This window comes from Alligator mississippiensis, chromosome 3 (assembly GCF_030867095.1).
Source record: "Alligator mississippiensis isolate rAllMis1 chromosome 3, rAllMis1, whole genome shotgun sequence".
Lineage (NCBI taxonomy): Eukaryota > Metazoa > Chordata > Crocodylia > Alligatoridae > Alligator > Alligator mississippiensis.
Window position 1 is genome coordinate 208,286,018 of NC_081826.1, and position 8,160 is coordinate 208,294,177.

The 8,160-nt window shown below is 53.6% G+C and overlaps 1 non-coding gene across 1 annotated transcript; it reads left to right on the forward strand.

Moving 5' to 3' along the window:
• The first annotated feature begins 4,388 nt into the window (after positions 1 to 4,388).
• On the forward strand, positions 4,389 to 4,491 carry LOC132249746 (U6 spliceosomal RNA). The gene has a single exon (XR_009461298.1). It is a non-coding gene; the product is annotated as a U6 spliceosomal RNA (small nuclear RNA).
• Positions 4,492 to 8,160: the final 3,669 nt, after the last annotated feature.

An 8,160-nucleotide genomic window follows, 5' to 3' on the forward strand; every position in this document is an offset into this window, starting at 1 on the left:
TGTTCTAAGGACATATGGAGACAAGGTTCTGTGGGTGAATCTGATATCTTTTATTAGGCTGTCATGGCGAGGTCCTATAGGAGGGCCATGATCTCCTTACGGCCCCCTCACCGTGCCAAGTCGGCCCAAGGGCACCCTCAAATTCTCACCTGCCACGTCTTTGATGGTTAGATGAAGTTGGGAGGCTGCCTTACGACTCCCTGGGCACGGTTAACTGGGACCTCTGTCCCCGCGTGTTCCCAGACCCCCTGGGGTTTCCCGGTATGATGGGTGCTCCCCAGGCACCCTAGCCTTATAGGCTACGCATGGCTCCTACCAACCCCTAATACCAAGCCCCAAGCCTCGCAGATGTGCTGGACGTTGGTCTGTCATGATACACACCTGTTCTCCCGGGCCGCCTCTGTAATCTAGCCCACTCCTGGGCCTCCCCTGTAGTCTAGCCCACTCCTGGGCTCTCTCTAATACACAGCCCCTCACTGGGAATCTCGTCAAGCCCACTCTGGGCCTTCTCTAAAAGTGTTGTCCCTCTCAGGGACCCTCTAGCGGGTCTCCGGTCCTTTAGGCCAACCGCATGGCTACCCTCTCTGATCCTGGCTCACTGCACTGTTATCCCCTTTGGTCGGGGACCACCGCAGCACCTTGCCTTTCTCCTGGGGCGCTGTACTACTAACCCCTTCTGTTGGGGTCCACCGCAGCACCCGGCCTCTATTTGAGGGCTGTTGCTGCACTAGCCTACAGCCGTGCTCGCTACGCCCGTCTCGGGCTCCTCCATAGTCTCCCTTCTCGGGGACCTTACATGCCCACACCGAGCTTCTCAATAATGGCGCCCCCTCTCTGGGGCTTGCTGTGCCCATGCTGGGCTCATTAATAACGGTGCCCCCTCTCTGGGGCTCGCTGTGCCCACGCTGGGCTCCTTAATAATAGTGCCCCCTCTCTGGGGCTCACTGTGCCCACGCTGGGCTCCTTAATAATGGTGCCCCCTCTCTGGGGCTCGCTGTGCCCCATGGGGCTCCCTAATAGTGCCACCCCCTCTCTGGGGCTTGCTGTGCCCCGTGGAGCTCCCTAATAGTGCCACCCCCTCTCTGGGGCTTGCTGTGCCCCACTGGGCTTCTCTAAAGGGCGCTCCCCCTTCCTGGGGCTTGCCACGCCCACGTTCGGGCTTCCTGGTAGTGCCCCCTCCTGGGGCTCATCGTGCCCGCGCGGGGGCTTCTCAAAATGCCCCTCTCCGGGGCTGGGGTCTACACACCCCGCAAGTTGCGCCCTTACTGGCGCCGGAGTCCTCACTCCCTCATGAGTCCCTGATAAGGATACTGCGCCGTCACTAGTGCTAGGGCCCCACACCCTGTGGGCCCTTATGAGTACACTATGCCCTCCTCAGGCGCTGGGGCCCCACCCGTCTGGGGTCCCTGTGAGGCCTCCTCCAACCCCTTATAGCCTCACCCTAGCCACCGGTGTAATAGCAACAACGCAAACACAAAACACAAGCCTCTAGGCTATAACATAAGTATAAGCCGCCCGGCTATAACTTAGCATCATGGCTCAAGCCTCCAGAGCTATCACAAACTATACTTGCGATCAGGCTTATACCCATAACTCAACTGAGGGATCTCCTACCTCTCTGGCTTCTGGCAGGGAACTGCCAGCCTGGCATCAGCCCTGGGCTTTATAAGGGCCAGGCCCTGCCCCCTACAGGCAGCTGGCTCTCCTTAGCTGCCCCGGCAACCCGCAGCTGTGCTCGTTACCCTGGCAACCCTCAGCTGGGCTTGTTATGTCATGCCAGGGCTCACTCTCTCTCTCCCTGGCAGTTTCTCCTCTCTAGGAGCAGGAGCACCGAGGTGCCCTGCAACATAGACCAACTAAACAATTGGAAAAAAAAATTACATTTTTTTTTCCAACTATTTAAGTTGGTGTAATAAAAGATATCAGATTCACCCACAGAACCTTGTCTGCCTAAGGGAACTTCAGGGTCTTTCATAAAAAAGCTTGAACAGAACACCAGGAATGCAGAGTTTAAGACACAGTAAAATTAGCACCTCCAATCAAGTGGGACAGTGATTGTCTCTTCTTATGTTCTTGTTCTACATATAAAACCTACTATGCCATATAACAGCACCCTGAAACATACTGCAATGCTTTGCATGGTTTAATACTTAAACCACCATGGGTGTGTCAACACAGTGCTTCAGAAGGGATAATTAGCATCATGGGAGGATCTAGGATTTTAAAAGTGTGGTGCAGCATCCCATATAACACAAGACACATTTTTCCTGAGTTAAAAAGAAATGTGATGCATTATTAATATGTTAAGGGCCTAGGGCTACAAAACAAATATAACTTTATTGGAATGTGCTTTAATTTACTATCATGTATAAAAAACACAACAAGCTAAGCAAAAATAATGAAAAGATACTGTTTCATTGGTTCTCAGTCATTAGAGTTAAAGGTACCTCTCTGTTTCAGATTCATAAAAATAATATCTAGCCTTCATAAGCATCTTGGCAGTGCAGTCCATACATCGCTATTTGGAAATTATTTCTAAACCTGAGTTAATGTTCACCTGTTTTATCTAGAGTTAAATACAGTTTGCAACCCTGTTAGCTAGGAGCTACATTACAATAGTAGCTAATACACAGGAAATTGCTGAAGAAAGGATAGCTTGATTAGTAGAACATCAAGATCATTAAAAAGGAGAGATGCCTGTTAACACATATGGAATTATGGGTTTATAAAGAATTAGGTAGATTATAATAATCCATTAAGTTAATTGACTTTCTCATTGCTTCCTGAAGATAAATGCTGCTGCTGCTACTAAGCAGTTTGGCTTTAAAATTTGGGTGGACCAGAAATCAAAGAAGAGTGCAACTGTACTACTGCTTTCCCTCTGGATCTGCCCCTGATTAGTATTATTTGGTGGCAGTGTTGATTAACCTTTCCCTATGCTGATTAACTCACTGTAATGTCAGAGAGATCTGTTTTGGTTAAGGAGGCAGCATGTGCAAGCTAGTTGAAATGTTTGAGGGTGTCATTGACTGACACATATATAAGTGGCTTAAGTGTGTGTTGTGTAGCATGGATGCCTACAACTTGTTTGAGGACTGAAGGTACTACTATAACAAAAATAATACATAGTAGTGTATAGTATCCTGGTATTTTTAAATTTGATGGTCTCGTTGCTCAACAGACGTGTAATACTGCAACAATACAAAATAACTGGGGCAAAATAACTGAATTCAGCAGGCTAAAGCACTTTTCACAATACAAAATTTACCTTCCCAAATGATATTGCCATGCTGCAATTAAAGTGAATTAAACCAAAACAATGTCAGAGGCCATCTGAGTAAGCCAAGAATTAGTTTGTTGAGATGAGTATTGGTGGTTGAAAGTGCTACAATAATAAAATAACTGTCAATAAGAATGAGTATGTAGAGAAAAGTATTATGCCTAAAAAAGGTTTGCAGAGAATAAAACTATCATCCAAAGAATATTAAAATCAATTAAAAAAACAAAGCAGTTAATTCAGTGGTCTTGAAATAGGTCTGCAAAAGAAAACCTAATAGAAATAATAGGGTTTTAGTAACAAAGTTTAAAAAAAGAGCTACAAAGAGATGAGGTGAAAGAAACATAGCTACAAAAACAGTTAAAGGCATTGCAGAGATGGTAGCTTTGAGAAAGAGAAATACAAAAGCTAGACAGATTAAAACAATTAAGTGAGTATTTAAAAACTCTAATATTCTAAATAAAACTATGAAACTCCAGAATAGCTGTAAGTTAAGGTCAGAAGTTCAGTACAGTTCATATAAACTTGTATGATCGTATCTCAACTGCTAGCTTTGAAAATTTGCACTGAAAATATTAGAACACTAGGGTAGTTTATGGCATGTGTAGTATTTCCTGGCTTTAGCTTCACTAGAATATACTTTCTGTCTTGGTAGCTTCTCTTTAATAGAGTGGCTACAAAAAGTAACGTGAACATACTACCAAAGTGTTGTGTTTGGTTTGAATTCTGAGCTAAGGTTAGACGTTAGAGTCAGTTAGAGGGTAGAGTCGGTTCTTAATATTTTGCTAAAGTGGCTGGGTTCACTGCCACTGGCAGAAAACTGCCAAGGAAAATGGTTGCAGTTATTTTTTAAATGTCTGTCTTCTCTGTATGGGAATCAAGTGTTTAGCATCCAGTAATGTACCATTACATTCCCAGGCATGCTGTTAATTCATTTTTGTATAATTCACAGGAAAATGTATTTTACAAATGTTAGCAGGTTTCCTGCATGGCAAAGTACAATGTCATATTTCTTTAAAACATTAATCAATTACCGGTACATTTTCTTCCATTGATTATGCTGTCCAATAAATCAGAGGGCAGGGTATTCATCTTCATTACCAATAAAGACCAGCTTCAGCAGCACATATACTAAAATTGGAACGATACAGAGAAGATTAGCATGGCCCCTGCGCAAGGATGACACGCAAATTCGTGAATTTTCTTTCTTTCTTTCTTTCTTTCTTTCTTGGCTGCTCAAGCCGCAGAGACGCGTCAAGCTGGCCGAGGCCCTGGACTTTTGCTCGTGCGGGTCGACCCCAGAGGCCTCCATGGGTGTCCCTGCTGGCAGAACTGTAAATACTGTAAATAGTCCTTATGTTCGTTGTGTTGGTTGTTTTTTTTTTTGACTAGAGTGTACGGGCAGGCCTTGCAGGCCACGAGCCCAGGCCTTGTACATGAGGCCCAGAGCTTCGGGCATCCTTGTACATGCTTTTGACTGGCTCCGAGTCATCACCCTCCGGGGAATAAAGGTCTCTTAAAAGTCAAAAAGTCTTTCTTTCTTTCTTTCTTTCTTTCAAGATGGCCGCCGACAGCTGAAGCCCTTCTAAGCTCCTCCAGCTCAGGTGCTTTCAGCTCGTTGCCTCGCACTCCCTGCCCCCCTTTTCCCTTCCCCCCCCCGAAAAACCCCTTGCCTCTCCCCACCCTGTCCCTGGGGACCCCCTCCCTGCCCCTTCCCCCCACTTTCTGAGCCTTTTTCCCCTGGGCTCTGGCAGCCTCGTTTGCCTCTGCCCCTCCCCCACCCCCCGCCTGAGTTGTCCCTTTGATTTCTGCTGCCTCCCTCCCCCAGGGCCCCTTCCCTTGGTCCCTGCCATCTGCCCCTGCCTTGGGGCTTGCCCTGAGCCCCTGCAGGGTTGCTCTGCCCCCCCTCAGGCCGATTTTGGGGCGTTTTTCAGCCCCCTCCCAGTCCCAGTCCCCCCTGTCAGCCTGAGGCTGGTTTTTTTTTTTTTTTTTTTTTTTTTTTTTTTTTTTTTTTTTTTTTTTGCTGCGCTTCGCAGTTTAACCCTGTCCTGGCGAGGAATGGCGGCTCCTACGCCTGGCAGCTGGCATGAGGATGTCTCTCAGGACCTCCCACTGTCTCATGGCCTGAGGGTTCATGCCCCTCTCCATGTGGGGCTCGAGGCTTGCGTGGAGGCTCTGGCCGCCCTCCTGGGATGGCGTACCATCCGCTACGCGGGGCGCGTGAACACGGTCCCGATGATCTATTTGAGCAAGCCCGCCCTGGTTGACAGGGTGTGCGCGGAGGGCCTGGACATTGCGGGCATCCACTACCCTGTCACGCCCCTAGAGACTCAGGCAGTGAGGGTGGTGATTTCCAACGTCCCACCGCACGTTTCCAATCGGGAGCTGGCCAGGGTACTCGAGGCCTATGGGGTTCCCGCGAGTCCTTTTCGCCGCCTGCCGATGGGAAACAAGAACCCTCAGGGCAAGCACGTCCTGTCCTTTCGGAGGCAGGTCTTCATGCTCCTCAAGGAGGGCCCCCAGTCGCTGCCTCGCTCCCTGAGCCTCACGCTCGAGGGGCGGCGGTTTATTATCTATCTGTCTGTGGGAGAGACCACGTGCTTCAAGTGCGGGGGCTCCTCCCACCTGGCCGCGCAGTGCCCTCGGGGCAAGGCGGCCGGACCATCGCCGCCTGCGGCAGCGCCGAGAGACGGCGCGTCGACCTCTGGGGCACGCGGCAGGCCCAGGGAGGCTGGGAGCTCTTCCTCCCGACCTCCTTCCCCCTCCGTTCCATCTCAGGGGACCGGGGTCTCCAGCGGGAAGCCATCGTCCAGCCGAGGGGCTGGTGCTGCTACCATGGCCCCGCCGCCCCCTCCCCCGTCTGTGGCGCCCCCTGCCCTCGGTGCGGCAGCCCCACCGGGTGGAGAGGCGGACACCTCCCCTTGCCCCCTGCCTGCCCCGGCCGAAGTGGCTGGGGTGGCCGGGGACTGCGGTGCTGGAGCCTCATCGGATGATGGGGCTCGGGCGTCCTCCCTACCACCCGAAAAAGAGAGGGAGATGAGGGGGGCCTCTCAGGACACCCAATCCCTGACAGACCCCTCCTCGGCCAGTGCCGAGGACCCCCCCACTACAGAGCCGGACCCCGTTCCGGCTGCCACACCACCCGCCCCGTCGGATGTAGCCACCGACGAGGCAGACTTAGCGGGTGGGGGGGAGGGGCCTTCAGGGGTCCTCCTCCCCTCGCCTGTCCCCCGGCCTCCGGAGTCAGGCGGCAGCAGGGATAGTGGCGAATGTCTCTCTTCCGGTGGCCTGGCCCCGGGGGTGGCGGGAGAGCCCGCTGCCCCTTTGGTCACGCCCCAGCCTACCGGAGCAGATGGGGACGTTAGCGAGATGGAGATCCAGCTCTCGGAGTCTCGCAAGAGACGTCGTGAGCGGGATGGCCCCTCCCCCCCCAAGAAGATAGGGAATGTCCTCGCGGAGCCGGTCCTCGACTCGGACGACGAGAGGCGGCTGATGTGCCTGGACATCGAGGGGGTCGACGCTGCAGTTGCGGGCGAGCTCCCGCCGGGGGTGTGGCCTCGCCGCTCTTCAGTAGGCAACATCCACCCCAAGCTGGCGGAGCCCCCCTGGGTCTCTCCTGACTATGGGGGACTCCTGTCCTTGCTGAAGCTAACCAAGGGGCAGAAAAATGTAGCGGGGCACATCACCCAGTGGTGTGCGGACCCCAAAGTGTTTGTCAAGGCTGCCAGGGCGGCAGTCAAGCTCATGAAGCAAGATCGGGGCACACGTCAGATGGCCTACCGTCTGGACAAGCTTGCCCAGAGGGTGAGAGTGGAGTGGGGCCTGGGCGGGTCCCTCGACTAGAGTAGGGCACAGTAGGCCTTCCCTGACCTGTCTGTATTGCCTTGCTCTGCTCTTGGGTGCTCGCTCTTCCACCCGCACTCTGCTTTGCTCCTCCTCTCCCACACCCACCCCCATGGCAGCCACAACCATTGGCACCTTCAACGTCAACGGCTGTCGAGACGCGGTGAAGCGCGAGGCCGTCCTGGAGCTCCTGCGACAGAAGAGGCTGGCCATCGCCTTCCTACAAGAGACCCACTCTGACAGGTTCAACCAGGCGGCCTGGCGGGCTGCCTGGCGAGGACAGGTGTTCCTGAGCCACGGCACCAGCCTCCGCGCGGGGGTCGCAACACTCTTATCGCCGCAGCTGCAGCTTGACGCGGCGGTGCCGCGGGAGGTCGTCCCCGGCCGCCTGCTGACCGTCCGCGTCACCCTCGCGCAACACCGTCTGCTGCTCGTCAACATCTACGCGCCCTCCGATGGCCAGGAGAGGGTCGCTTTCTTTGAGAGCTTGGCTGCCCTCCTGCGCGACGCTAGCGAGGATGATGACCTGCTCCTCCTCGGGGGCGATTTCAATTGCACCACTGCCCCGCGCCTCGACCGCACAGGGCCTGAGCCCCACCTGCCCTCCGCTCGCAAGCTGCAAGCTGCCCTGGAGGGGGCAGACCTCGTGGACGTCTGGCGAGCCCTGCATCCCGATGCGCGCCAGTACACCTGGGCCAAGACGAGCGCCGGCGGTCTCACCATGGCTCGCCTCGACCGCCTTTATATCACCAGGCACCACCTGCCACTCCTGCGCAGCAGCCGCATCGCTCCCTCGGGTCTATCAGATCATGGCCTGGCCTTCGGCGAACTGAGCCTGCCGGGGAGAGCCTGTGCACGGGCACCGTATTGGTGTTTGAACATTAGTCTGCTCCAGGACTCTTATTTCCGGGACTGCTTTGCCCACTTTTGGCGGAGGTGGGAGGCTGCGAGACCGAGCCACTCCTCCTGGAAGCTGTGGTGGGACGTGGGCAAGGTCCAGACCCGAGCCTTCTGCCAGCAGTACACCCAGCTGGCCGCGA